The sequence below is a fragment of the Rousettus aegyptiacus genome, unplaced genomic scaffold (genome assembly GCF_014176215.1).
Source record: "Rousettus aegyptiacus isolate mRouAeg1 unplaced genomic scaffold, mRouAeg1.p scaffold_m13_p_13, whole genome shotgun sequence".
NCBI classification, from domain to species: Eukaryota; Metazoa; Chordata; class Mammalia; order Chiroptera; family Pteropodidae; genus Rousettus; species Rousettus aegyptiacus.
The window spans coordinates 27,187,641-27,215,078 of record NW_023416288.1 but is presented as its reverse complement, the minus strand read 5'-3'; the positions used below and the strand labels follow the sequence as shown (position 1 = coordinate 27,215,078).

Here is a 27,438-nt window from a genome sequence, read left to right as displayed (position 1 = left end):
AGCCACCAGTTAAATTTCCTTTTTCTCTGTTCCAGAGGAATGTGAGATCCCTTTCTCTAACTCTATCAAAAATCAGAATGTGTACTTAGCCATTTTATTTCTAATAGAAGTGCTATGTGTGTGTGTGTGTGTGTGTGTGTGTGTGTGTATGTAAATATACACACACATACATTTAAAACTTATGTAACGTAATGTTCATATAGGAATGAAATGACTATATTTACGAACCTGTTTTCTTCTATGTTAATTCGCACAAAAAACATTTTCTTCTCTAAACTCCAGCATAGTCACCAGCCTGAGTCTTGGCAGTACATTCATTTCAGACATTGACGTCAGGGTGACGATTTTGCAGGCTGTGCAGATCGCCATGTGTGGGCCTGCAGAGAAGAACCAGAGCCTCGCACTCAAAGCCCACAGTCTACAGACACACAGGTAAAACTTCATTAATAATACGAAAGATTCAAAAATACAAAGAGCAACAAGAAGTCTAAAACAACTATCCGCTCTGGAAATAATTAACAGTTATAGGAAAGCAAAGCCAGGAGATTTTAGACAAGAGAAGCCACTGTCTCTAAAAAAGGCCGTGCGTGACTGGACTTAAGAGAATACTGGGGATTTTCTTAGACGTAGAAGGAGAGCAATATCACATCCTAGAGAAGCACTTGCCATAAATCTATAACTTGCATAGAGCACACCATGAGGGGTTGACTAGGTTGATTAATTTTTTTAAGAGATGTAAGAAGAAATCAGGTGAGAAAAGAAAGTTGGGTCTATAATTTGTAGATTAGAAATGCCACATTGAATAACACGTAATTAATGTTATCGATAATAGGGAAAGTATGAACACTATTGGGCAGGACCACACCAAGCTAAAACAGAAGATTCATGTGATGTCATACGGGATGAAATGAAGGGAAATCTGCATGTAGGCAGGAAGATTCCTCAAGAAAAGTGCTGGATGAAGTGCTGTGAGGTAACCAGGGCAACATAAATGCCAATGCGAAGAAATTAGTAGTCAACAGTAGGACCTGGTAACTGAGTCTATAGGGAGCAAAGCATCACCAGTTGACTGCCAGTGACAGAATTCAGCTTGCATCAAGAAATACTTCAGAAACATTGAGAATCAATAAATATAAGATGTACCACTACTCAGGACTTACATTGCCAGTGCAATTACCAATGCAGATAAGATGAGAGAGGATGCATTATTGGATTGGAGAGAGGCTGCAGAGGGGTCTTATGAGTGATGGAGTCAATTTTAGTTTGAGTTCAAAGGAAACTGAACAAAAATGGCTGGGGGAAAAATCATATCATGTGCTTCATTTCTTAGAATGGGTTGCATTGAAGGGACAAAACAAAATATTGTCCACATTTTGGTTCAGTTAGTATTAAAATTAAAAAAAAAATTCTGGCAAGCTATCATTTAAATTATTTTGTGGTAATTTTTTTTCTACATTAAATAACATTTATGCTCCCTACAAATCTCCCTGTCTCTTCATTCTAGGCAGATAGCTGATCTTTGTCATCCCTTTTCTTGAAGGTTTTTGTGGGGCAGAAAATAGAAGCTGCCTGTCGTAGGCTCCTCCTAAAATCAGTGAAGGTACAATGTTGTGGTTCTATGGGAGCATGGAAAAGGGTGTGCCTTAGAGAAGCACAAAAATACATTTTCTTTTTTTCTTTTTTTTCCTGTGACACAAGAGAGGGACAGAGATCAATAAGTCACACAAGCCTCTGGAACTCCACTGAGAACTAGGCTCCCAGATTCTCAGCTTTTTCAAAGATACCGAAAAAGGAGTATCAGGGCTCCTGAGAGCAACAAGACACCAGGCTGCCCAGTGGCAGCCAGGGACAACTGTCGACATGTGACCAGAGAGATTTCCCACTGAAACCTTTATACTATTCTGCATATGGGTGCCCCAGAAAAGCTGAGGCTGAATCTTCCACTAGCCTTGTAGGATGGGAACTCAGTCTTGAAATTAGTTCGATTAAATAAAAAATAGAAATGCAATATTTCTTATATTATGATTTCAAAGGATTTATTAATGAAAATTGGTAAGTTAAAGAATTAAAGATCCCAAATTGCAGATTTTTTTTTAGTTTTTTTCTTCTACCAATTCACAGATATAGTACATGTCTCCAAATATTCTTCAGTCGTGGAATTCATGCTACAGTACTCACTACATTAACTGGATGGTGGCATAGCTCTAAAGTATTTATCAGTGGTACCAACATTTTTTGATGTGTCAGTTCCCATTATCCTTTCACACTGTGAATGAGGTAGTTGAATTATGCAGAACAATTTCCTATAAGAAATTCTTGCTCAAGTTCCGAGGAGCACGGTCTTGCAGAAGAGATAAACGCATTTGGTATTGTATCTGAAGTCACATGAGATGCCAGCAACAGCAGTTCTCTTTCTGAGCAGAAAACGCTTGGTGAGGTAACATCCTTATCTTTAGGCCAAAGTATTTGAGATTCTTCCCTCCCAAATGGATGCCAATCATATACATTTAAAAACATTTTTGATGAACATGTGTTATATTTGGGCTAGACCATCTCAAATCATTTTTAAAGATCTCTGAAATATACGTTATTCTTTCAACCCTAACAAAACCATGGAAGATGATATTTTTCTTTTGTATAAAAATATTTTATTAATTTTTCTCTTCTTAAATTTAAGTAGACCTCATGGAATTGATTTCCCTGTTTTATAAATCATTCAGTGCCTCTTTCAATTATTCTACAGTATGACTAATAAAGTTTGTATTGCATTATAATTAAAATCTTAAACTGCACGGAGAAAATGTGAATGTGTCATGTGTGAAGTGATGTTGAAATTTTGCCATAAATGGTCTCGGTCAAGCCTGAAAAATTGTTATTATTATTTCTTTTTATTCATGTCTAAGTAATCCACATTTTTGATAACTTCAGTAAGCCTCGGGACTGTCAACATTTACCATTTACTTTTACTTTCCTCCAAATTATTTTTGACATTTTGGTTTCTATTTAACAAGTAAGTAAGCAAGCTTCCATTCTTGGAGATGTTATTTAATAGATACCATATGTACAAAGCCATAAGTAAACACCATTTACTGCAAAACAGGTTAATAACACAGTGCGAATATTGTTTCTATAATCCTATGTTATGCAAATAAGAGCAAACTATTCTTGTAGCAATTTATTTGAATTTACCAAAAACCAACAGAGGCTATTACACCTCAGGTGGGGATTAACACAAAGTTAAATTTGTACTAATCTCCCTTTGAGAAAGAAAGCATTAACAAGCGCTCTGCGGAGGCTTCTCATTTTACTATACGGCCAAATGCCACCAACAGGAGGGAATGCTTAGGAGACCATTTGAATTAACACGTTTGGAAAATTAGCGGAAATATTAACACATATGATGTTTAAAAAAAAGGGAAGGAAGGAAGGAAGGAAGGAAGGAAGGAAGGAAGGAAGGAAGGAAGGAAGGAAGGAAAAGAGGGAGGGAGGTTGGAGGGAAGAAAAAAGAAAGAAAGAACCATACATACAATTCTTACTTGAAGCCACACTTTTTTTTTTTCGGATTTTTTTTTTTTTTTTTTTTGGATTTTTCCACGATAGCTCCATTTCTGTAAATTCTATCCAGGCCCATAATCTAGATGTCGTTCTCTGCAATGACAGTGTGTTGGTATATCAATCAAAACATCTTCTGAGATTTGCGTGTTGCAGGTTTATAACCAAGTGCAATCACTTTCATTCAGAGAAGTTGAAATATACCTGTTGGGACTGATACAAAATAGGAGTGACATCTCTTTGGGGCTATTAACGCAAAAGGCGGCAAAGAAGGAAGCTGTTGCATGCCCCCGTTTAGTATGAAAAGATCCAGGATTTGGACAAGGAAGGGAGATTGTAAAGAGAACAAAGGAAAGGGTTTAATTATAGTTGTAAGAAGTAACAAGTACTAATTTGTGTTAAGAAGATATAGTTTTATCAGACCAAGAGGCCCGTGTTTCTTATAGTAACATTAAAAACTGGGAAAATTGTTACATGATAATAAGCCCCTGAAGAGAAATATTTTTTGTTGTTGTAGCCTCATTTCTTTATTATGTGATTTCAGACCACTGGTTTGTTCCCAGGAAGCTTTATAATTTGTTTGATTTATATCGTATACAACAGACATTAAGCACTGGTATATGGCAAGCACTACACTAGGCACTACGAATACTCATGCAGCTCCTGCCTTCAAGGATTTTATATCTGATACTTGATAGTGATTTAAATTTGACGAATCCCTTCACTTACACTTAACTGATGTAATATTCTATTTTTTTTTTTATGTACTCTTTGGGCAACATGACCTTCATTCATATTCATGGCAATGATTTTTTTTTAAAGGGGAGTGATTTATTACATACAAGGAATTATATTACAAATAACATAACAATGCCTATCTCAGTCAACTTGGGCTGCCAAACCAAAATACCATAAACTGGGGGGCTAACAGAAGTTTATTTTCTCATATTACTGGAGGTCGAAAGTCTGAGGATGGGGCACCTGAAGGGTAGGGTTCTTGTGAAAATTCTTTTCCTGGCCAGCAGATGACCACCTTATGACCATGTTCTAAGAGTGAGCAAGTTCTATGGTGTCTCTTCTTAAAAGGGCACCAATCCAATCACAGGATCCCCACCCTCACGTTCTCTTCTAGACATAACTGCCTCCAAAAGGCTCCATCTGCAAATACCACCACCATTGGGTTAAGGATCTCAACCCATGAATTTCAGGAGGACACAAGGCAATCCATACCATTGACTCATATGCCCCATTTGATAAATGTAGTGTTTTGCCATGTTTGTTTCAGAACTTTTTTAAAATAACCTTATCTTTTCATTTTGTTTACCTTTTCTGTTCAGATTTTAATTCTTTGCAACTTATTTATATATCTATAAATAATATTTACTATTGTAGTGTGCTTTTATGTGTTGTAAAATGGCACCATAGTTCATAACTCATTCTTTAATATGTTTTAACTCTTAGTGTTTTCGAGATTTCCTGATACATGTATGTGTATACGTATGTGTGTATAATATATATACACATATATAATATGATATGGTATACTGTTATATGACATAATATAGCAAGGAATCTTGAAAATCAGTGTGCAACATATAGTGCTGTTTCTCCTATATCCAGGCTTTAAGGGTCCAGGAATCTAGGGGTGAAAGATGAAGTGGCACCGCTCGCTATTACCCCTACTGACTGACTAGAAAAAGTTTTCCTTCCTGTCCTCATCATTTTATGTTTTGCTCATCTGGAGGCCTTAATTTCAAGGGGAGGGATGCTTCCATCAGGAGGTACAATATGATTTTATTGAACTGGAAGTGAAGACTGCCACCTGCCCATGTTGCGGTGCTCAGGCTTCTAAACCAACACACAAAGAAGGAAGCTGCTATACTGGCAGGGGTGCTATATCCTGACAACCAAGGAGAAATTGTACTGCTACTGCAAAATGGAGGTAAGAGAGAATATGTCTGGGATACAAAGCTCTGTTATGGCTTTGTATTCCAGACATCTCTTAGTACTACCATGGCCTGTGATTAAAGTCTTTAGCAAACTACAACAACCCAAAATCACTGTTTGTTTGTTTGTTTTTCCCCAGAGGGAAGCAAAGGATAAATGCCAGTAAATAAAGAACCCTGGCCCATGAAGGTATAACTAAAATAACCCATGATCAAAATGGTATCGTCTAGAAATTTGTTTTATCTGAAAAATCCATATGATTTTCCTTACAGTATATCTGTTTGGTTTAACATTTAAAAACTGTTAGGTAACTATTAAGAAAAAAATTAAAATACAAAAATTAACAACTGCCCTTAGTTATCTGATGCAATGCTATATCGTTGGCTCAGTCAATATCTGAAAATTGAGATGAATGCAAAGAGATTTGATCCCACTTTTTGAGATCACCACCTGCATGGTTCTACTTTTGTCTCATTATCACAGTATTTAAAAGAGTTACATTAACTGAAGTAGGTGTTTATAAATGTGTATATTTTATTCACTTTTTTTTTTAAGCTGCCAGAGAAATCAGGATACACTACCAGAAATATGCTGGCTTTGACAGAGAGAAAAGTTGTATAATTCGGAATTGGGAAGGCTTCAGTCTCAATCGCTTCCTATCTAAGTAGTCAATCACATCACCTGGCACAGCCTGGGCACTCAGAAAATGGATATTGTTGTGGTGGTGGTTTTTGTTTTGATTATCTTTAGTTTTGAACTGTGCATACCTTAATGATGCCTAATATCTTAGACCCAGAAGGAATGTGATACAACTTTGAAGCTAATGTCATTAGAAAAGCTGATATCTAACCTAAGATGTAAGTTGCCTGTATTTTCTAGGTATTTGCCCTTCCAAAATCACAGTTAAGAAAATTAAAGAGAAAAATAACAACCTGGTAGAGACTATTTATAACATGTCCATCAGACAAAGATTTGTATCAAGCATGTGTAGAGTTCTTACAAGTCAATTACAAAAAATAATAATAATAATAATAATAATAATATAAAAAAAATCAAAGACTAAACAAATAAACAGACACCACAAGAATAATGTAGATGATGAATAAACATATGAAAACATGTCCAATATTAGAGAAATTAAACTTAAATCCACAATGAGATACTATTACACACCTATTACAGTGGCTGAAATTAAATAGACTGGCTATAGCAAGTGTAATGAAAATATGGAACAGTTGGAACACTCATGCAGTGCTCAAAGGAATGCAGAATTGTATAATCACTTGGGAAAGCAGCTTGGCAATTCTTAAAAAGTTAAAAACACACTTTCCTATGATGTAATCATTTAATTCCTAGGTCTATGCCCAAGAGAAGAGAAAGCATATGTCCATACAGACACTTGTAATTAAATGTTCAAAACACCTTTATTTGTAATACAAAAAACTGGAAACTGAAATGTTCCTAAAAAGATGAACCGATAAACAATTGTAGTTATCATATGGTATAATACTATTCAGAAATAAACAGTAATTAACTATTGAGACACAGTGAGAAAAAAGTCTAAAAAGATGAGGAGGGTTTAAGGGCCCTCTGGGACAACATTAAGCATACCAACAATTGCATCATAGGGGTATCAGAAAGAGAAGAGAGAGAGAAGGGAATTGAAACCTATTTGAAGAGGTAATGACAGAAAACCTCCTTAACATAACAAAGGATATACACATATAAGCGCAGGAAGTGAGGTGTCCCAAACAAGATGAACCCTAAGAGGTCTTCACCAAGACACATTGCAATTAAAATGCCAAAGGTTAAAGACAAAGAAAGAATCTTAAAGGCAGCAGGAGAAAAGCAATTAATTACCTACAAGGGAGCTCTCATAAGACTGTCAGCTAATTTCTCAACAGAAACTTTTCAGACCTGAAGGGAGTGGCATGAAATATTCAAAGTGATGAAAATCAAGGACTTACAACCAAGATTATTCTACCCAGCAAAGCTATCATTTAGAATTGAAGGACAGATAAAAAGCTTCCCAGACAAGAGAAAGCTAAAGGAGTTCATCACCACCAAACAAGTATTACAAAAAATGTTAAAGAGATTTCTTTAAGAAGAAGAAAAAAAAAAGATAAAAAATATGAAAAATAAAATGGCAATAACTACATATCTATTATCAATTAGTTTAAATATAAATGGATTAAATGATCCAATCATAAGATATGGTAGGTGAATGGACAAGAAGAGATCCTTACACATGTTGTGTACATGGGACTCACTTCAGATTGAAAGTCACACACAGACTGAAAATAAAGGGATGGAAAAAGACATTTTATGAAAATGGAAACAAAACAAACAAAAAGGCTGGAGTAGCAATAATGAAACCAGCCTTTAAAAAAAAATGGCTATAACAAGAGGCAAAAAAAGGACCCACCACTTCCACTTCCAGGTATCTATTTGAAGAAACCCAAAACACTAATTCAAAAAGACATGTGCATCCATATGCTCACAGCAGCATTATTTACAATAGTCAAGAAATGGAAGCATCCTGAGCATCCATCAATCAATGAATGGATAAAGAAGTAGTACATGTATATAATGGAATATTATTCAGCCACAAAAAAGAATGAAATCTTGCCACCTGCAACAACATGGATGGACCTATTATACTAAGTGAAATAAATCAGAAAGAGAAAGACAAATACCACATGATTTCACCTATATGTAGACTCTAGAAAACAAAATAAACAAAACACAAACAAATTCACAGATTCAAAGCCATTCTGATGGTTACCAGATGGGAGGAGAGTTGGAGAGAAAGGTGAGAGGCAAGGTGAGAGGGAAGGGATTAAGAAGTACAAGTTGGTAGTTACAAAATACTCATGAGGTTGTAAATTATACCACAGTATAGTCAATAATATTGTAATAACTATACATGGTGTCAGATGGTTACTAGATTTATTAGGGTGATCTCTGTAAGTTTTATAATCACTATGTTGTTCACCTGAAACTAATATAATATTGTATGTCGACTGTAATTGAAAAATAAAATAAATATTTAAAAAAAGAAATAGTTGGGTAATCTAGCATTCATGGTTAGAGAGAGTGGCTATCAAGAAAAGTGCAATTAATTATGAAAATGTTGACATCTCTAAGAATGAAGCAGACAAACTCAAATGTGGTTACCACTTATAGTACTCAAAGAAAAATTGATATTCCAGCAAGTAACTCTTCATATTAGTGAATCCTGAGGATACGTATAATAAACTTATCTAAGCAAACTTAGAAACTTTCACACATCAACCTTAGTTTCAAATTTCGGCAATTTCTTTGATGTTAAGCAAATAATGAATGACTTGGCTTTGTTATTTGTAGTATTACACAAATGCGTTATAACGTTTTTTGATGATAATCATCTCACATACAATACTGATTGTTTTGTATGATTTTTAAAGCATGTTATATTTATATTTAAAAGAACACACTAATTACAACAATACAGTTTTAAGCAAAACTGGTGTGAGCAAATTTGCATATTGTTCTCCCTCTTATTTTTTCCTTTTAACACCTGCTCTTTGCTTTCAGATAAACAGGGTCCTCTTCAGATTTCCATCCTATGAAACCCCTCAACTCAATGAGTCTTACTCTACTTCCCCTCTGCTCACTCAGCACTTCTCAGAATTTATGGAGCAAGAAGAGAAAGGCTATTTCCAAGTTCAGAACTCTTTCTTTGAGTTAACTATTAACATTCAGTGTTTTTGCCAAATGCTTTCAGGTTTCCATAACTTCAAGTACATATTAGATGCATTTGTTGGCCCGTTTCTGGTTGTGGGGCCATGTGACTAGTGCTGGTCAGTGAGTTGTGAGAAGTGATGTGTGTCACTCTGGGGATCTGAACACACCTACCTGCGACTGCAAAGCCCTTTTAGGAATCCCCTTTTTTTTCAGAAATAATGACGAGAAAAGTCCTCGAATGACTTGAATAGCAGCCCTTTGCTCCAGTGATGGCATGCCAACCTAAGCAAGGAAAAAATTTTTATTAGTTTAAGCTTGCCTCTCCTGAGTGGTATAGTATCATATATTTTACATGATATCATAATGTCGCAATGGCATGCTAGTGGCCTTGTTATATAATCTTTGGTTTGGAATCAATATGAGTGACTCTAATGGTAGAATTTCTGCCACGAGAAAGGGAGCAAGAGATCCTATGCTTAGGAACAACTGGAGCAAATAAAACCCATACATGCACCTGAAAGCGTGTGATAATAAAAGCAGCTACAGATTCAGCCAACCTGCACAGTTAGTGATGGTTTAACTGAGGGATATTCTTGTGATTTTGTTTTTTGATTGAGAATGAAAATATAGGGTGTCGGCTAAAGATTATATCTGCCCCAAATCCTCTTTTATCCCATAGTATTTTCTTAATATTTTGATCATCACACATTACCTAAAAACAAAGAAAGTTGGTGGAAGCCATTGACTGCAGAATCCACTATTTAAAGCACAACATTGTGGGTTAGGGGGAGCTTTTCCTTCTCTCTATTTGATGAATGTAAAATGAAGAAGTCAGAGGTAGCTACTTTGTAATTATCAAAGGGCTTACAAATAAACCCCTAGCACTTATGTTGATATACCCACGCCTCCCTGAAAAAGCTTTCTAAAGCTTAAGTAAGAAAATGCATTGTAAGAGCGATGACAGCAGCCCACCAATAATTCTGTAAAATATGAGTAATAGTATTGGAACAAGAATAAAGATTTTAGATTTGGGGGGGGGGGGAGGGGAAGGAACACACACAAACACGACGACTGGTCTTTGGTTACAGACAAATCAGATCTAACTTTTTAATATGAAACTCGGTTACCTGCCAGAAGCTCAAAAACTTTATGAATAATTTTTCAAAGAGTCAAGTCTTTCCCTCAATGAAGCGAGATGTCAAATCGGCAGAGAATTAAAATATATTTATTAAAAAAAAAAACACAGAAGGGCATCTGATGTTTTACAGACATTCCAACACCTTTAAGAAATTTGAACTCACACCAAAGGGTCTGATAATCATTTGAGTCTCCATCTGTCCTGGAACACATGTGCACACACAATGCACATTGAATCACTCCAGTGGAAAAAAGAAAAACAAACCCTGGTCTTAAATTATAGAAGCCTTCTACCATTCTTTTTAACCACAGGTCTTTGGCAGTTTGAAACAGTGACTTAGGGTGATCTGGTCATAAAGCTTCCTTTGGAGCTGGAAGCCACAATGCTGAACGACAAGCAACTGCTGCTCCAGGGACACACTGATTATAAACGAAATAGCCCAGAAGAAATCTAAGACTGAGGGACAGTTCTGGAAGCAAACTAAGAAGGAGGCTTTGCCTGTTCTGATTTGTTTCAGATAGCTGCTTCTCGGTTTTAGAGTTTAATTATTTGCATCACGTTGTCAGCCCCTTGCCAGTATTTGGATGTGCTAAAATTTATATTCATATTTCTTTCTTGTAACTAGAAATAGTCATTGTTTTCAAATCCTCAATCTAAATAATACAATCTTCGAATATATATTCTGGCAGTAAAATAAGTGGAAATTTCAGATTTCGTTGGAGGGTAAATTCACTATTAGATCGTTTGGGGACCATGTCTGTTAAAAATATTAAATTCACTGCTACCATTTATTATAATTGTATCGGCCTTGGTATGTGCTTCCTGGTATGCATAATCTCATTTAATCTTTTTTGTTAACCTACTATTATTTATTATCACCCCCATTCTATAGATGAGAAAACTGAGTCTTAACAACATTGCTACTTGTCCAGGATCACACAGCTTGGAAACAGGCAGAAGATCAGATCCAAACTCAGTCCTAACTCTCAAAGACAGTTCTGTGTTGCTGTTTTAGATTTTTTTCTACATTCATAGCAATTTTAATTTCTCTTGAAAGGAGCATCTTCATATCTTTGCAAATGAAAATTAGCGCTCACATCAGGGTTTCCTTTAGAAGGAGATGCAGATGGCGGAGTGCTCGAGAGCTCGGGGCCTGGGGCCAGGACACCGTCTCAGCTGCGGCACCACGAGTGACTTGCATGCATCCTGCGCTTTTGTTTCTGTGCCATGCGGCCTCGTTGTAGAAATTAATTTTATGTTTATAAAGCCTTAGCTGTGTTCAGCAGATAGAATGCAAATGTAGATGTTATTATGAGGATGATTCCATATGTCTATGAATATTATATTCACATACTTGAATAAATAACCCACGGATAAGCTATCCCAGCTCAGCCACCCAAAGGACACAGAGAGTCCTTTACAGAGATTAAATAGCCTTACTGTGACTCAAAGAAGTCCCAGTCCAAAGCAGGTCGCAGTGAAAAAGCGATGGTGTGCCACCCTGACTCATAAACTTTTAACTCAAATGTTGCCTTCCCCCGAACCTCCAAAAAATCATGACACAGTTATCCCGTTCTAAACTTCATCTTTCATTTCAACAGCTCTTTGAGCCATCTCAGTTGATACAGTTCAAATTTCCTGCTGGCCAGGTAGCACTAATATCTGCATTTCCCTTTTATTCCCTCCACATCATCTCTGGGCTTTCTTCGCTGAGGAGGCACTTCCAGATTTGGGGTGAAAACTGAAACTGTAGCGCAGCAGTGGGGGCAGCAAAGCCAGGAGCAGGGCAGGACTCATTAATCAGGATCCAGAACTGCCACCGATGAGAACTCTGGGAAGTGGGGCGCATTCTTCCCCCAGGGCGAATGTGGAAGTGCTTGCCTCCTTTCTTCTTTTCTCTTTTCCTGTGGTGCCTCAAAAAATGTGCAAGCTCTGGCTCCTGGCCAATGGGGTGATTGCTTTGCTTAAGGAAAAGTGTAAAGTATTTTCACACTAAATGAAGAACTTCAGACATCTCCAGAATCTGTCCTCTGAGGGCTTGTTAGAGGACCTCTTCTTCTTTTGCAACACCACGCTTTTTGTCTCAGTGGCTCCTTTCAGAAGAATTATGGCCAGATGCATTTAAACAACTTTTTAAAAACTCTCAGGTCTCTCTTGTTTTTATTTAATTTCGTCTGTGTTCTAAATATTCAGAAACGTGTATATGTGTGTGTATATATATAACAAATATAATATACACATGATTTTGACTTGATTTTAACCGCCTCATCTACTTGTTAGGGATGACTGAAACATTAGCTTTGATTTTTGAACTCACAAAAATCACAAGATATTTACTGAGAAACTAGTTTTCTCTGAGTTTGTGATTTCTCATTCCAAGTTTTGTAAGACTCTTATGTATCTTCAGTCTTCACAAGGGATGTCAAGAAATCAGTTTAGGAGGAAATATCCAAATAAAAGTTAACTCTATCCCTGATATTAATCTAGGTACATATATGAATCTCGCCCTTTCATGTGGGGAATAAAAAATATTCTCTATAAGACTGAAGAAGATCCTAAGTTATAGGATGATAAGAGTTCCATTCACCGCTGTCTGCCCACTGACCAGCAGAACACCTCACACATGTGACGCTCGAAACATGCTGTCCAAAGGAATAAATGAACAAATCAAAAAGATAAAATACTCAGTCTTAAAACCAGTTTGAATTGGCTCTTTTGTCTCTTATTATTAGCACTTGAACTTGTTCTCTAGCATCATTTGTCATTTAACTCACCATCAACTGTGTACCATAACACCTTGTAGTAAAGAATAAAATGCAGCATTTCTCACTAATGTGGGAGACCAACATCGCATTTCTAGGTCTTTTTAGGCATAGTTAGTGCCTCTAAGAATGGCGCAGCATGGCCATTTAGTTCTACATGGCTCCCTGGCCTACCTGCAACCGTATCGGCAGCCATCTCAGAAATGTACCCAGTGACACGCTCAATTCCATACCTTCCATGTAACACAGGAAGAAGGATTGGTCTTATTATTGTTGGAAACCCCCACTTAATACTAAAAGAATGTTTGAGATTATTTCTTGCCTAATTACGTTGATTAATTCTTCTGGGATAATGTAAACTGATCATGTGCATTACTATGGACACTTTTCTCACTACAGAATAGAGGATGTAAGTAATGTCGTTCATATAAGTTAATTGACTGAGAGAGATTACTTGTTTTAGTCATATGGCAGGCCTTCTATGAGAATTTTGAGGGAAAACTTTAAACAGTGAAATTCAAAAATATTTATGTAAAACCCTATCTATCCTATCGATCGATCTATTTACCATCTCTCTAATCTATTTATGAGATGAGCAGCCAACGTTGAGAACTAGTGCTGTAACTGAAATCAATAGGTTCTTCCTTGAGGACACTAGTTCCCCAGGAGTCCTCATATTAGTGGCTCATTTTCCGTCTCATTCTCCTATCCCTGGGTCTGGTGATGCAGCAGGTGCTCTTGTTCCTCTTTGCCACTTCTAGGCAACCCTTTTCTCTTCCTTCTTCAATCCATTTACCTTTAAAGCTCGTACTGTGAGAGCTCATATTCCTCTTCCTTTTTGCACTCCTTACCTGACTTCCAGGTTGCTCTCCCTTTTTCCTTCAAGAGTTTAGTCCTTAGATAAACGTCACTCTCTCTTAAACTGCTCCTGTCTTTATTTTTGATGATTCCAAAATCCATATAGATGCTTCTTCATTTTAGCTTCTCAGTGCCTTAACCTCCTCTCCTCTAAAATGATCACCTTTGATCTACATAAGACAATCAGCACTAAGGTTATATTATGTAGTTTCTTTTTGCTAACAACTCTTAACTCCCCAAAATTTCAATTTTAGCACTTTGTCTCCATGGTCATTACCTTTGTCTTTCCAGTCCACATGTATTTATAACCCACGGGAGCCAAAATCAATCAATCATATACTTTTTCACTGTCCCCCTCATGAACTCCCTTCCTTATACACCCACCTTACATTCCATGACCTATCATTACAATTATTCTCCTCTCTCCTCTCCTCTCCCCTCCCCTCCGCTCCCCGATCCTCCCCTCCCCTCCTCTCCCCTCCCCTCCCCTCCTCTCCCTTCTCCTCTCCTCTTCTCTCTCTCTCTTTCCCCTTTAATTGCATCTGTCTTACAGAATTTCATTCATGGTTACATCTTTCTCTCTGTGTACCCTACATCTGTTCTATACAGTTGAATATGGCTAGAGAAAAACACAACCATAATGATTATCCTCCTTTAGATTTATGACCTCTAGTCTCGAGTGGGCTCTTAATGCTGCCTGGCAATCATATTATGTTTCCCTAGTCCATTCATTCTCCCACTCTCTCTGAAAAATATTTCCTAACTTTTCTTCTCTCCTCAAACTTCTAATACTTCCTCTCAAATCCTAACTCCCAGATGATGACCTTGCTTCCAGAGAAAACAGAAACAAACAAAAGAGAGCTTCCAAAGCCTCCTACCATAATAACTAAACACCTACTCGCATCTCTTCCTTTGACAACAGATGATTTAACAGTGTTTCTGGCTAAAGACAATTCCTCTACTTGTCAGGAGACTGCTTTCTTTCTCTCCTATTTCTAAACACTGTTCTCCCTCCTGTACCATCTTCCTCCACATTCTACTATTTATATCAACGGACAAACATGATCTTATTTCTCTCATCTGAAAAAAAAAAAAAAGATTTTATTAACCCTATCCTCAGTCAGCTACCTCTGAATTTCTCATTCTTTTTTACATAGAAACTTTAAAAATGTCTCAAACAGTGCCAAATCCTCCTCTCGCCATTTTTTCTTAAGCCCTTTCCAACTTTTGAACTCACTACTCTAATGAAATTGCTCTTATTGACTCCCCAATGACCTCCATATTGCTAAATCCAAGTCGGTTCTTGTTCAGCATCTCACCTGACCCATCATCAGATCTGACACAGTTGATCACTCTTTCCTCCTTGAAAGTTTCCTCATGTGGACTCCAGGACACTACATTGTTCAAGTTTTCTTTCTTCTCGCTGGCTGCTCTGTCTAGGTCCCTTTTGAGGATTTCTCTTAATCTCCCTTACCGTACATCACTGGAATGCCTCTGGGCTCAGTCTGCAGACTTTCCTCTTCTCTCCTTACACTCACTATTTTGTCAGTCTCAACTTTTTCATAATTTCAAAAATCATTTCTCCATTAAAAACTCCCAAATGAGTATCTCCACTTTGACCTCTTTTCTCAACTCAAAAATCTCTCCACTTAGGTATCTGGTCAACTTCTCAAATTTAGCAAGTCCAAAATCACACTCTCAACCTTCCCTCCAAATATACCCCTCATCATCAAGGCTTCTCCATATTAATAAATGACAACTCCACACTTCCATTTGCCCGGGCCCAAATCTCTGGAGTCAGTTTCTCTCATTTGCTTATTACCTGCTTTCAATCTGCCACCAACCAAGGCTCACTCTACATTTAAAATATATTTACAATCCAAACATTTTGCAGTCCATTAATTTCTATCAATGTTGTCCAAGTCGTCATCATTTTTTGAATGAATAATAAGAAACTTGTAGCTATTACCCCTATTTCTGCCATTATCAACCCAACGATTTATTATCAATATAGCTGACTTATAAAGCATACATTCAAAAGTGCCACGCTTCTCCAAAGACACTCCAATGACTTCTCGTATCATGCAGAGTAAAAGCCCAAGTCCTTGCACTGGTCTACATATCTGGTTCTGGTTACATGGCTGTGGTTCTCTTTGCTGGTTGCTCCATTCTGGTCATTTTGGCCAGTTTGCTCTTCTTCTCACGCTCTATGCATAATCTGCCTGCAAAGCTTTTGCACTATTTCCTCTACAGAACAATTTTTCTACCATAAATGCACATGGCTGGATTCCTATCTTTCTTGAAGTATAAATAGCCATACCAGTGAAGCATTTCCTGGCCACCATATTTAAAATTCCATTCCCTATTCCTCTTACTTCCTTTGTTTTTCTCTATACTACCTGTCAATACCTCGCTTGGTATATATTTTACTTGTTTTTTTTTTTATCAATTGCTGATCCCCTTTGGTAGAGTATGGGCTTCATTCTATTATATTAATGACTATAGTTCTAGGCATGCGATAAATATTCGTTGGATGAATAACTGAATAAATGAGCAAATGAACGAATGAATATAACAATGCTTTTAATTACCAGATGGCTAAAGACATTACTGAGATCTCAGGGAAAAAATGACTGCAAGAGCATAAAAGAAAAAAAAAATGTTTTAAATGTTTAAAAAAGATTCTGGTGAATAGAAACTTTTTATCTGAGAATTGTTAGTATATTCAAAGACCTAAAACATGAGTACAAATTGTGTAGGATTTTTCCTATATTTACAGCTACATGGCTTAACATGAGAATCATTTATTGTTAAGAACATTTGTTCTTCATAAGAGTATGATGGGATGTTGAAACAAAGCTCAATGCATCTTTAAATATTTAATAACTAAAAGCAATTTATATAGAACAGAAAACCTGCAAGACTCTGCTGGCAGTAACAGAAATAGAATAAGATAATCTAGAATGTTTTATTTAATGGGATTTTTCCTTTATCGGCTAAAATAGATAGCCTAACATTTAAGGCTAAAATGAAGTACCATATGGGTTATGGAAATCCGTTGCTCATGATGTAGATTTTTCACTTAGATTTTACATAGAATACTGGACAATTTCATTAGCCCTTACGAGAGTCCTTTTTACTATATAATCGGTTATTCGCACTTTATATGCTTGTAGGGTTTTTGTACCACATTGTTAATCAGTCTCCTGCCAGTAACTCTAGAGTTACTTTTGAAGATCTGATCTTCTTTCGTTCAGTGAGTGAAAAGCGCCGAGAGACAGCTTGAAGAATTCCAAACGCCGTCCAAAAAACAGACTGAATTAGCTGAGGGAGGAGAAGGGAAGTGGAAAAGAGCAGTCACATGAGTTCATGGGCCTGGCTTTTTATCATGCCTACTCTTGGGGCTGCATCAGTGGCCTTGCTTTCGTGCCAGGAGCAGTGCAAGTCATAATTAGAATATGGAATATTGCAAAGAAAGGGAGAAAGGCCCCATCTGTGCAGCTACTTTAACTACAAGCCCAGAACCTGTTTTACAGCTGAGACACAAAGACTGTATTAATACATGTGGTTAGTTCCTTCTCTGTACATACTGTAGATTCATTGTGTCTGCTTTTTCTAGGTGGAGCAAACACAGACATAAAATATTTTGTTCTCTTTTTGCTGTTACACTTCCTTTCTCACCAGATGCAGCAAAACCTTTCCTAAGCCGTTCTGTCTATACTGCTCTGCATGTTGACACCAATCAGCTTACAAGTGAGCGGGGCTGTCAGCACTGGATATTTTCTCCTCCATTGTCACTGGTCTAATGACATCCTCTGGTTTATGGGCTTTTCTCTCCAACACCACCATAAGCTAGAATAACTCACTCAGTCTGGGTGTTAGGGACCTCTCCTATAATTCATGCCAAGTAAAGGAAATCCCCAGACTTATGGACAAACAGTGTAGCATATGCACAGAGTACTGTGCAGTCTCCATGTGTAAACTTTGCATTTAATATAATGGAGTAAAGCATTTCGGTGTTCATGGCGCTTTTTTTTTTTTTTTTTTTTTTTGCAGATAAAGAAGTAATTAGGGATGAGAGATCCCAGTACAAAAGACCATTATTCCAAAAATCACTGTGAAAGTGAGAGTTTTATATATTTAGATGGATTTCAGAAGCAAGAATAGTAGGAGAGCTTAACAGACGATTGTTAATTATCATTTAAGCACAAGTGCTGACTGAGTCATAATAGTAATGAATGCCTTTGGGAATATTTTTTAAATAGTGATAATTTAACCAGACTTGGTATCAGGATTTGATAAAACGTATCAACATGAAAATGCTATATACATTTTTGTATTTTCAAAAGCCAGTGGGGCCTAGCGCATATTAGGTGTTCTAAAATGTGTTTTAAACATTTGAACTGAACTTCCAGGATTTTTATAACCATTTTGGGTTTTGTTTTGGCAACTAAAGCCAATTGAGAGCTGGATTCTGGTTGCTCTAAAGATAAATGCTTAGAACCAATGTTTTAGGCTTTGGTTCAGCGGTGCTTGCTTGTCTTTGAAACTTACCCCTCTATAGAATGTTTCTTTCTTAGAATGAGTGAGGCCATTAGAATCTGAGAATACTAAGCCTCAAGGCATATTGCTAGGGATGAAATGTCTCTAACATATTTGTTTTCATTTTTATCTTTTAAACTTAGATATTTGTTTAAACTCAGATATTTTAAGACTGGTACCATTCTCTTGGTACTGGTTAGTGAAGGGTTAAATGCAATGGAAACCTTGGGCCATGGCCTACCCTCACAATAATCACATAACAGTAGTTCTGCATGATCAATGTGGAAATCATCCTCTAAGAGTAGCATAATTAAATGAAAATAAAGCCAACTAACAACAAATGAGAACAAAAGCTGGGATAAAACATAATTAATGTTAAAACAAGTTTTGTTGAAAAATTTCTACACAGTCGTAAGCAGAAAGATCTGAGAAAAGGATCACTTAAATTATTATGTCCGCTGTGAATGCGAATTTTAAAAATTGCTTTCTTTACTTAATTTGGATTAGAAGTTTGGTTGATTTGAGCCTGAAGGTTGATCTTATATTTCTAGACTCTCTACCTGATTATTTATCTCTTCCAGTTCTTTTACAGTCATTTTACTATTTTAAGAGAATTTCTTCAAAGCTTAACTGTGTCATGCATGGAAATTATTTTGTGCTTGCTAAGGAGTCACTTAAGTTTGGTTCCTTAGGTAACATAAGTATCAAAATAAATAGTTATGAGGAGCTTATTATGTACAGGCATCATGCTAAGCGAGGTTCTTCATTTATACTAATAAATATATAATTTTAAATAAGTGATATCAATATTTTTCCTAAGGCTAATATGTCAAATACAAAAATAAGAAACTATTCTGCAAGCTGGCAGAATAGGAGTTCCCCTGCTCTTGCCCGCAGCAAGACTAATTTGGCAGCCGCCCACACACAAAAGTGGCTTTGTGGGAACTTTGGGATCCAGGTAGGAGACTGTGAAACAATAGTCACATGCAAGACTGAGAAGGGGCATTTTGAGAAGGCAAGCCCAGGCGCATGGGGCTGAGTGACCAACCATAGTCCTAAGAGCCAGAAATAGCCCTGACTTGAATATGGCCCCATTTGGACTTGGTCCCGACACAAGCACCATTCAGCAGGGAGTCAGCAGAAGTCACACCTACTTGTCTGCCTTAGGTAACAGGCCTGCTGACATTGGTGCTGAGTGTGGGCCTGTGACCTGACTTTAGTCCCTTTAAGCTACAGCCTGGAAGCAGTCCTGCCCACCCAGGGACCAGGAAGGAGACATACCCACCTGCCCACCCCAATGCAGGCCCACCAACCGCAGTCTCTAAGCAGACCCTGAAATGACCTCGTAATTCAGCCCCAGCCCCTCCCAGCTGTGGTCTGGGAGCAGTCCTGCCTGGCCAGGGACCTGGTGGGGGAAAAAAGCCTGTCTGTACCCCTGGAGGCAAGTCCTCTGTCCTTGATCCAACAGCAAATCTTGAAGCAGCTCTATAGTCCAGCTACAACCCCTCTCGGGCATGGTTTGAGATTGGCCCTGCCTGTCCGGATACCCAGAGGGTGGCATGCTCATTCACGACCCTGCAGGCAGGCCTGCCAACCTCAATCCAATTGCAGAGCCTGAAGCAGCTCTGTGGTACAGGCATAAAAACAGACATATAGACCAATGGAACAGAAAAGGGAGCCCAGAAATAAACCCATTCATGTGTGGTGCATCTTCGACAAGGGCACCAAGAACACACAATGGGGAAAGGATAATCTCTTCAATAAAGGGTATTTGGAAAACTCAATATCCACATGCAAAAGTATGAAATTGAACTCTTACACCAGACACATACAAGAAAAAATAAATTCAACTTGCAGCAAAAATATAAATGTTAAGACTTGAAACTAAACTCCTAAAAGAAAATATAGGGGAAAAGCTTTTGACATTGATCTCAACAGTGATTATTTTGATATTACACCAAAAGCATAGGCAATGAATGCAAAAATAAACAAGTGAGACGACATCAAACTGAAAAGTTTCTACACAGCATAGTAAACAATAAACAAAATGAAAATGTAACATATGCAATCAGAAATACCTTCACTCATATATCTGATAAAGTGTTAATATCCAAAACATGTAAGAAACTCATACAATTCTATAACAAAAAATAATTTTTAAAAAAATGAGCAAAAGACCTAAATAAACATTTTTCCAAAGAAATCATACCAATGGCCAGCAAGTATATGAAAAGGTGCTCACATCATTAATCATTAAGGAACTGCAAACCCAAACCACGATGTGCTACTACCTCACACTCGTTAGGACGGCTATCATTAAAAGGACAAGAGAAAAGTGTTGGTGAAGGTTTGGAGAAAAGAGAAATCTTTTACATTGTTGGTGGGAATGTAAATGTTATAGCTATTATGGAAAACAGCATGGAAGTTACTCAAAAAATTAAAAACAGAACTACCATATGAATTATCTGAAATAATCTCACTTCTCAGTAAGTATCTAAAAGAAATGAAATCAGTTCCTTGAAGAGATATCAGCCCTCTCGTGTTCATTGCAGCATTATTCACAATAGCCAAGATACGACAACAACATATATGTCCATCGAGAGATAAATGGATAAGGAAAGTTTAGTATATATTTACAATGAAATATTATTCAGCCACAAAACAGAAGGAAATCCATTTCCTTCTGTTTTGTGACAATGTAGATAAATCTGATAAGGTAGACACAGAAATATAAATACTGCATGATCTCATTTTTATGTGGAATCTAAAAAAGTTGAACATGTACAACCAGAGAGAAGAAAAGCAGTTACCAAGGGCTGGAGGATGGGGAGAGTGGGAGAGTTGGTAAAGGGTACAAATATTCAGTTATAAAATAAATAAGTTTGGGGATCTGATATTCAACACGGTGATTGTAGTTAATAATATTGTATTGTATACTTGAAAGAGAATAGAAATGTGAGGTGATGAATGTGTTAATATATTTGTGTTTCACAATGTTAAGTTTAATAATAAATCATCCTGCTGTATATCTTAAAAATATACATTTTTTTACTTATCCATTATGCCACAATAAAGCAGAAAAAACCTGAAACATCAAAAATCATTTATGAGTTAAACAAAAATAAAATTAAATATAATAAATAAAATAAAATAAATTAAATAATGAAATAAAATAACATATTACTTAACCTTATTGGGTTTAAGTTGATTTTTCATGCTTTAAAAAATTACCGTTGATCTGAATTTTTATGCATAAGCTTTTATTAAAAATAACAGTATAGTACTTAGCTGACACAACACACACACCTTCATTTATTATTTGATCAATAAATATCAAAGTCAGTGTCTGGAAAGATAATGAGCCAACGATCAATCATAAATTTCATTATAACCAAGTCGTTGTAGGGTACTTATATGACACAACCTAGAATCACATGAGCGACTTCAACCCACGTGCTTGCTACAAAATTTCTTTTTCAAGAGTACACTGGAAGCCGATATTTTCTAGCTTCCCTTAAGTTCGGTTGCAACCTGAAGTGGTTACTGTTGTTGCCCTGCCCATCCCTTCAGATCTCTTTAGCTGATCTGTGTGCCCATGCTTCAGCCTTGACATAACTCGCTGCTTAATGGCTGGCACTTTGATCTCCAGATATTTGCTTTGGGTTCTGGTGCTGTCTCATCTTCAAGATATGGAAATATCCAGGACTTATACAGTTCTTTTCATATCACCATATCTAATGGCACAGTCTGTCACTAATAACTGAAATTGCCTCCATTCCTGGCTTTGTTATCTTGTTTCTCTCATCCATTACTGATTTCTCCTGGGATTGCTTCCTAAATAAATCTTTGGCTTAGGGTCTGCTTCTCAGAGAAATCAACCTAAAGCCAGTTACTGAGTTCTGACAAATGAAACTATAAAAGGAAATGCATCACTTCTGATCTCAAATATTTAAGTCAATAGGTCCTTTCCATCTTGTTTATCCTTTGTCAGCAAATTTGTAGGCCATGTTTTGAAAGCATCCTGTATTGTTGAGTCACCCTTTGGTGGACCTTTGCTTTAGAGAACTTTTTACTCCTTTTAGACTTTGATGACTGATAAATAAACCTTTATTATATGAAGTCACTGATATACTAAGGCATTTTTTTTAATTACTGCAACATAGGCTAGCTATGATGACTAATCAAATATTGATATTTGATTCCCTCCAATGATTTGAAGAAGAGTGCTTGTGACTTGTACATCCTTATAAACTCTTAATCGCGTCAGCATAATTAATGCCCTGTATATATAGAACAGTAAGTGAAAGGCTGAGTGGTTGAATACTCAAATAAATAAATAATGAATGAATGAATGAATGAATGAAATCGAGTCATATACATATTTAAAGTAGCAGAAGTATTCCCACAATCCTGATAGAATGGCTTTATTTCCAATGTTAGAAATAACAGTTCACATAACTTAGCAAAGTCTGTTACTATATTAAAAAAAAAAACCCATAAAGTCTTGTATTTTAGAATAGTACCAATACCCAGGTTCTTAGAAATACACTGCCAATTTGAAATATTTGAGTTAAAAAGTCTTATGAGAAGCTGATTTGTATTTTGGATATTATGCTATTTTTTTGGCCTCTGATCTTGGGGAAGTGTTGGCATATGGCTCTAGTTCCTGCTCTTCAGATTTGCTTCCTGAATGGAGAAACCCTGGGCACTGATTTCCTTTGTTCAGGTGGTTAATTATGTTTCAGGGTGGTACTCACGGGGCAGAACACTTTTATAGCTAGTTGCTTCAATCTGGCCTGCTCTGCCAATCCTTGTTTCACTTGTGGTCAGTGAACCCAAACTCTGGAGAGGTTAGTTTCCCACCCAAACTGCCCACCCAAGCTGGGAACTTGAATTTAGCATTGGCTTTCCCTGTCAATTTCATCTTTTTCCATTTGCTTTTACCCTCCTCTGGTTCTCATCGCGTTGAACCCAGCATGGTTTTCCCTTAGTTAACTGCTGTGTTGTTCTAGGCATTAATATCATTGTCAGCACAGTTGTGTGAACAAGTTTTATTGGTTATTTTGGGCTTCTTTTGCCTGTAAGAAGACTAAGTCTATAACAGCAATCAAATGCCTTGGAGAATCGTTCATTTCATATTTGTCACTTGCCAGTTCCACTGAAGAGAATCTCAATTTCTTATTTATAATGTTTATCGCTTCTGAATTTAAAAATTACTAGAACATGAAGAAAGTATAGAAAATAAAGTACATTTCACCTATACCCCCATCACTCCAATATAAACACAGTTAAAATTTTTTATATATTTTTCAGACTTTTTTATTCCTTAGCATTTATGGATAGTTATATATACATAAACACATATGCACACATACCCAAAAACTATTTTTCAAAACCAGGATTGCAACACATAAGTAATTTTTAATTTAATATCACCTTTTAAAAATATCTGAAGTCTTTAATTATTGTTACATAATATGATTTCTCATGACAGAAATAACTTCTTCTGTGAATGAATCAACTTACACGTGAGCCATTTATTTTTTGATCCACGTATGGAATTTTCTCACTTGCTGCTATCATGGCTACTTCCAGATGAACTGTCCTCATATATCAATTTGTTCACATATTATTATTTACTTATGATTATTTTCTAAAATTGGGGTATCTGGGAAAAAATATATGAAAGCTTTTATGTCTCTTTTTTATCAATTTTATTTAATAACAAAACCAGTCCCCTTCAAATAGTATTTGGAAAATTTCCCTCAGCTACATGTTCTTCCTCACAGATCTGCCTGAGAGACTCTGCTGGTCCCACCGCAGGAAACAGTCCTGATAAGAAAGAATAACAAATGGTCCTTGGCAAAGTTGATGTTGCTGTTCTTCCTTTTTAACTTCATTTGGGAGGGTTGGCAGGTACTGTTTGGGTGAGGAATAGAACCTAAAAGTTTGCTGTAGAAAATCTTATGTATTGCTGCTTCTGCTCTAATCGAATATCCCAAAGTCATCACCATTCTTACAAAATTCACTGTTCTCTATCTCCAAGTATCAGGGATATTGTGACCAATCAGAGTATTGACTTTTATTTTTATATTTTATTTAGAGTTGACATTCAATATTATTTTCTATTAGTTTCAGATGTAAAGCATAGTGGTTAGACAGTTATATAATTTATGAAGTGACTGTCTGATTAGTCTAGTACCCACCTGGCACTATACATAATTATTACTATATCACAGACTATATTCCTTATGCAAAAAGTCCATATAAACCTCCCATTTATACTTGTGGGCAAAGAAAAGGGGGGGGGGTTCTATGGAAAGTAATCTCACAGGGTGATCTGATCATAAATTCTTAGCTGGGCAGATCATGGTGCGCCCCGGGCCTATAACTTCTTTAGTAAGAGGTTTATCTTGGCCTTAAGGAAGCCTTATCCACTGTTTTTGTGCATCTAGATTAACACACCCACTGAAATAAGCATAACCACCCTCAAGAGAGCACATAATCTTAAAAGCCAGTAATCCAATCCTCACCTTGCTTTCTCCCACCTTCCTGTAATCTTCCTTATGTTCCCTCCTTAATCTCAAATGCATAAAATAAAATGCAAAACTCATTCTGGGGAGCATCTGAGATCTTGCTTCCTGGCAACTCTCATCAGTTTTGGCAAAAATAAACATATAAAATCCTCTACAGGTTTGGATGTTTTTACCTTGACACACTTTTCATATTAGTAGAGGAGGGAGGAATAATTATGATAAAAATAAAACATCGCATTCTAAGTAAAATTTGTTCAAATTGGTTTAAAAACAGAATTTATTTAAAAAGCAAGAAGAGCAACTGAAAAATATGTTGAACTCAAGAATAACACAAATGAGGCCCTTCCTTCTTTGACACTACCAAATTTCCAACAATGTGCGTGAGTTCCACGCAATGGCATGGTACTCACACCTTGCATTTTGGATAATTTTCATCCATTAAGTCAACTCTTTCTACCCAAAAGGAGATCATAGTCTATATACTTTGAAAGATCACTGCCATGTTGTTTTTATATAATTTTAAAATTATATATATGTTAGAAGAAAAATACCTAGCCAAACATAACTCTGTTTCAATCAGAATAACTAGAATCTATGACAATTTACATATTGGAATTTAGTAAAAGATTTAAATAAATAAACATAAATTAATAATAAAAAGAGCATAGAATGTTATACTTATGCATTTTAATATCATGACATGTAGAAAATCATTATCTTTAATCTACACATATGTTCTCTGGAAGTGATGATGGTCTGTATTTTCTGTATTTTATTTATCGGTAATAACAAACATGAAAGCACAAAGTTTAAATTAATGTTTTCAAGTTTTAGTAATTAACTTAAACTTGCTAGATGAACATAACTTTTTTTTTGATTCAGTTTTGATGCTTAAAATGGCTACGTACAATAATTTAAACTGCTACAAATTTTAAACGGCTATAAAGTTGATTTAAATTCTGTTATCTCTTGCGACCATATCTGTAACCCTTTTATAGCCTACTAATTAGCCATGGCACATTGGTTGTAAAATGGTGTATTACTCCATGTTCCCTGGCTCAAACTGGTGTTCTCTTAGAATACTCTCTGCCTTCTAACATTTTGCAATTTAATAAAGATAATATGGAAAGCAGGCCGTAGAGGGTCTTAAAGGGAATTTACAAGTCTGTTACAACCCTTAATATAGTACTTCAGTCCCTTGTATGGCTTTTTTCCATTTACACCAGATTTTTACTTCAATTCAGAATTTTAAAAAAAAAAATTACAAACATTTATTGAGCATTTAGTATGTGCTAAAAAATTCATCTTTGTGCTTTGTTTATATACTAATTACTACAAACCCATATAAGATAGGTGGTATTATTATTCCACTTACACTGCAAGGAAACTAAAGACCAAGGTTGCAGAGCCAGGCAGTGTGGCTCAGCATTATTTATTCCCTGAACCACAGACTTTCACAATGCTGCCCTCCCGCTTGAAGCCTTCCACAAGATGAGAAACTAGCTCTCCCTGTGGATACGCATTCTTTTTTCATATGTCTCTTCTGTTTACACTTATTTTCCTTCATATTGAGCTAATATGTGATTCCTAATAATTACCCAAATCTGGCTTTCCCTATTAGTAATGGAAAATCATGCCTCATTGAAGAATGCTCCAGGGCTGTCCATGAGATAGTTGGAAGACAACTCATCAAACTGTAGTTGCTCTTCTTCAATTTTAGTATGCTTTCTGGAAATCTCTGAGTTCCTTCAACTCTCCAATGGTTCTACAGGTGTGAATCGTCTTCTTAAAGTATGAGACCATCATTTTAGCATAAAGTTTCTGGCATCCTTTGACTATCATAAAGCAAGAAGAAATATGTGCCCCTCCATTCAGATACCTAAATTTTTATTGATTAGCATTTTGGGGAGCCTCGTTACAATGTTGACACCAATTTTAGGTGGATAGGAAGGAAGGACCAGAATACGTAGGATCTCGTGATGTATAGGGATGATGTTTATTTTATCACTCCAGAGCAAGGAAATATTAGGAACTGCAAAGTTCCTCTTTTAAAGTTCTGTCCTTTAACCATTCTCCCTACGAATGAACCTACCCTTTCAAGTACTCTCTTTCAAACAGCAGCGACATACGGCATCAACTGTGCAAGTGAGAGAAATAGTGTGGCCTCGGTAGGAGGCAATCAGCCAAAACAAATTGGGGGAGAGATGAGAGATTGGGAGACTGAAGGCTCTTGTTTGAACTTGGAGTTGAATGAGACCTGCCTCGGACAAAACCAGCACATGAGACGAATTAAGGAAATAAAATATTTGGATATGCACTCTTGGAATAATAGAAGACTTCGAGGTCTGGCTTTTAACCAAGGCCTGGAATTGGTGGT

The 27,438-nt window shown here is 36.5% G+C and overlaps 2 long non-coding RNA genes across 2 annotated transcripts in view; one reads left to right on the top strand and one right to left on the bottom strand.

Annotated features, from left to right (window-relative positions):
- LOC107521307 overlaps positions 1-3,464 on the top strand; it is a 36,275-nt gene extending 32,811 nt beyond the window's left edge. Inside the window, exon 4 of the long non-coding RNA XR_004953906.1 lies at positions 283-3,464. This is a non-coding gene — a long non-coding RNA (uncharacterized LOC107521307). The remainder of the gene's footprint in view (positions 1-282) is intronic.
- Positions 3,465-9,427: 5,963 nt separating this feature from the next.
- The window catches only part of LOC118610704, a 41,656-nt gene continuing 23,645 nt past the window's right edge, over positions 9,428-27,438 (bottom strand). The window contains exon 3 of the long non-coding RNA XR_004953907.1: positions 9,428-9,507. This is a non-coding gene — a long non-coding RNA (uncharacterized LOC118610704). The remainder of the gene's footprint in view (positions 9,508-27,438) is intronic.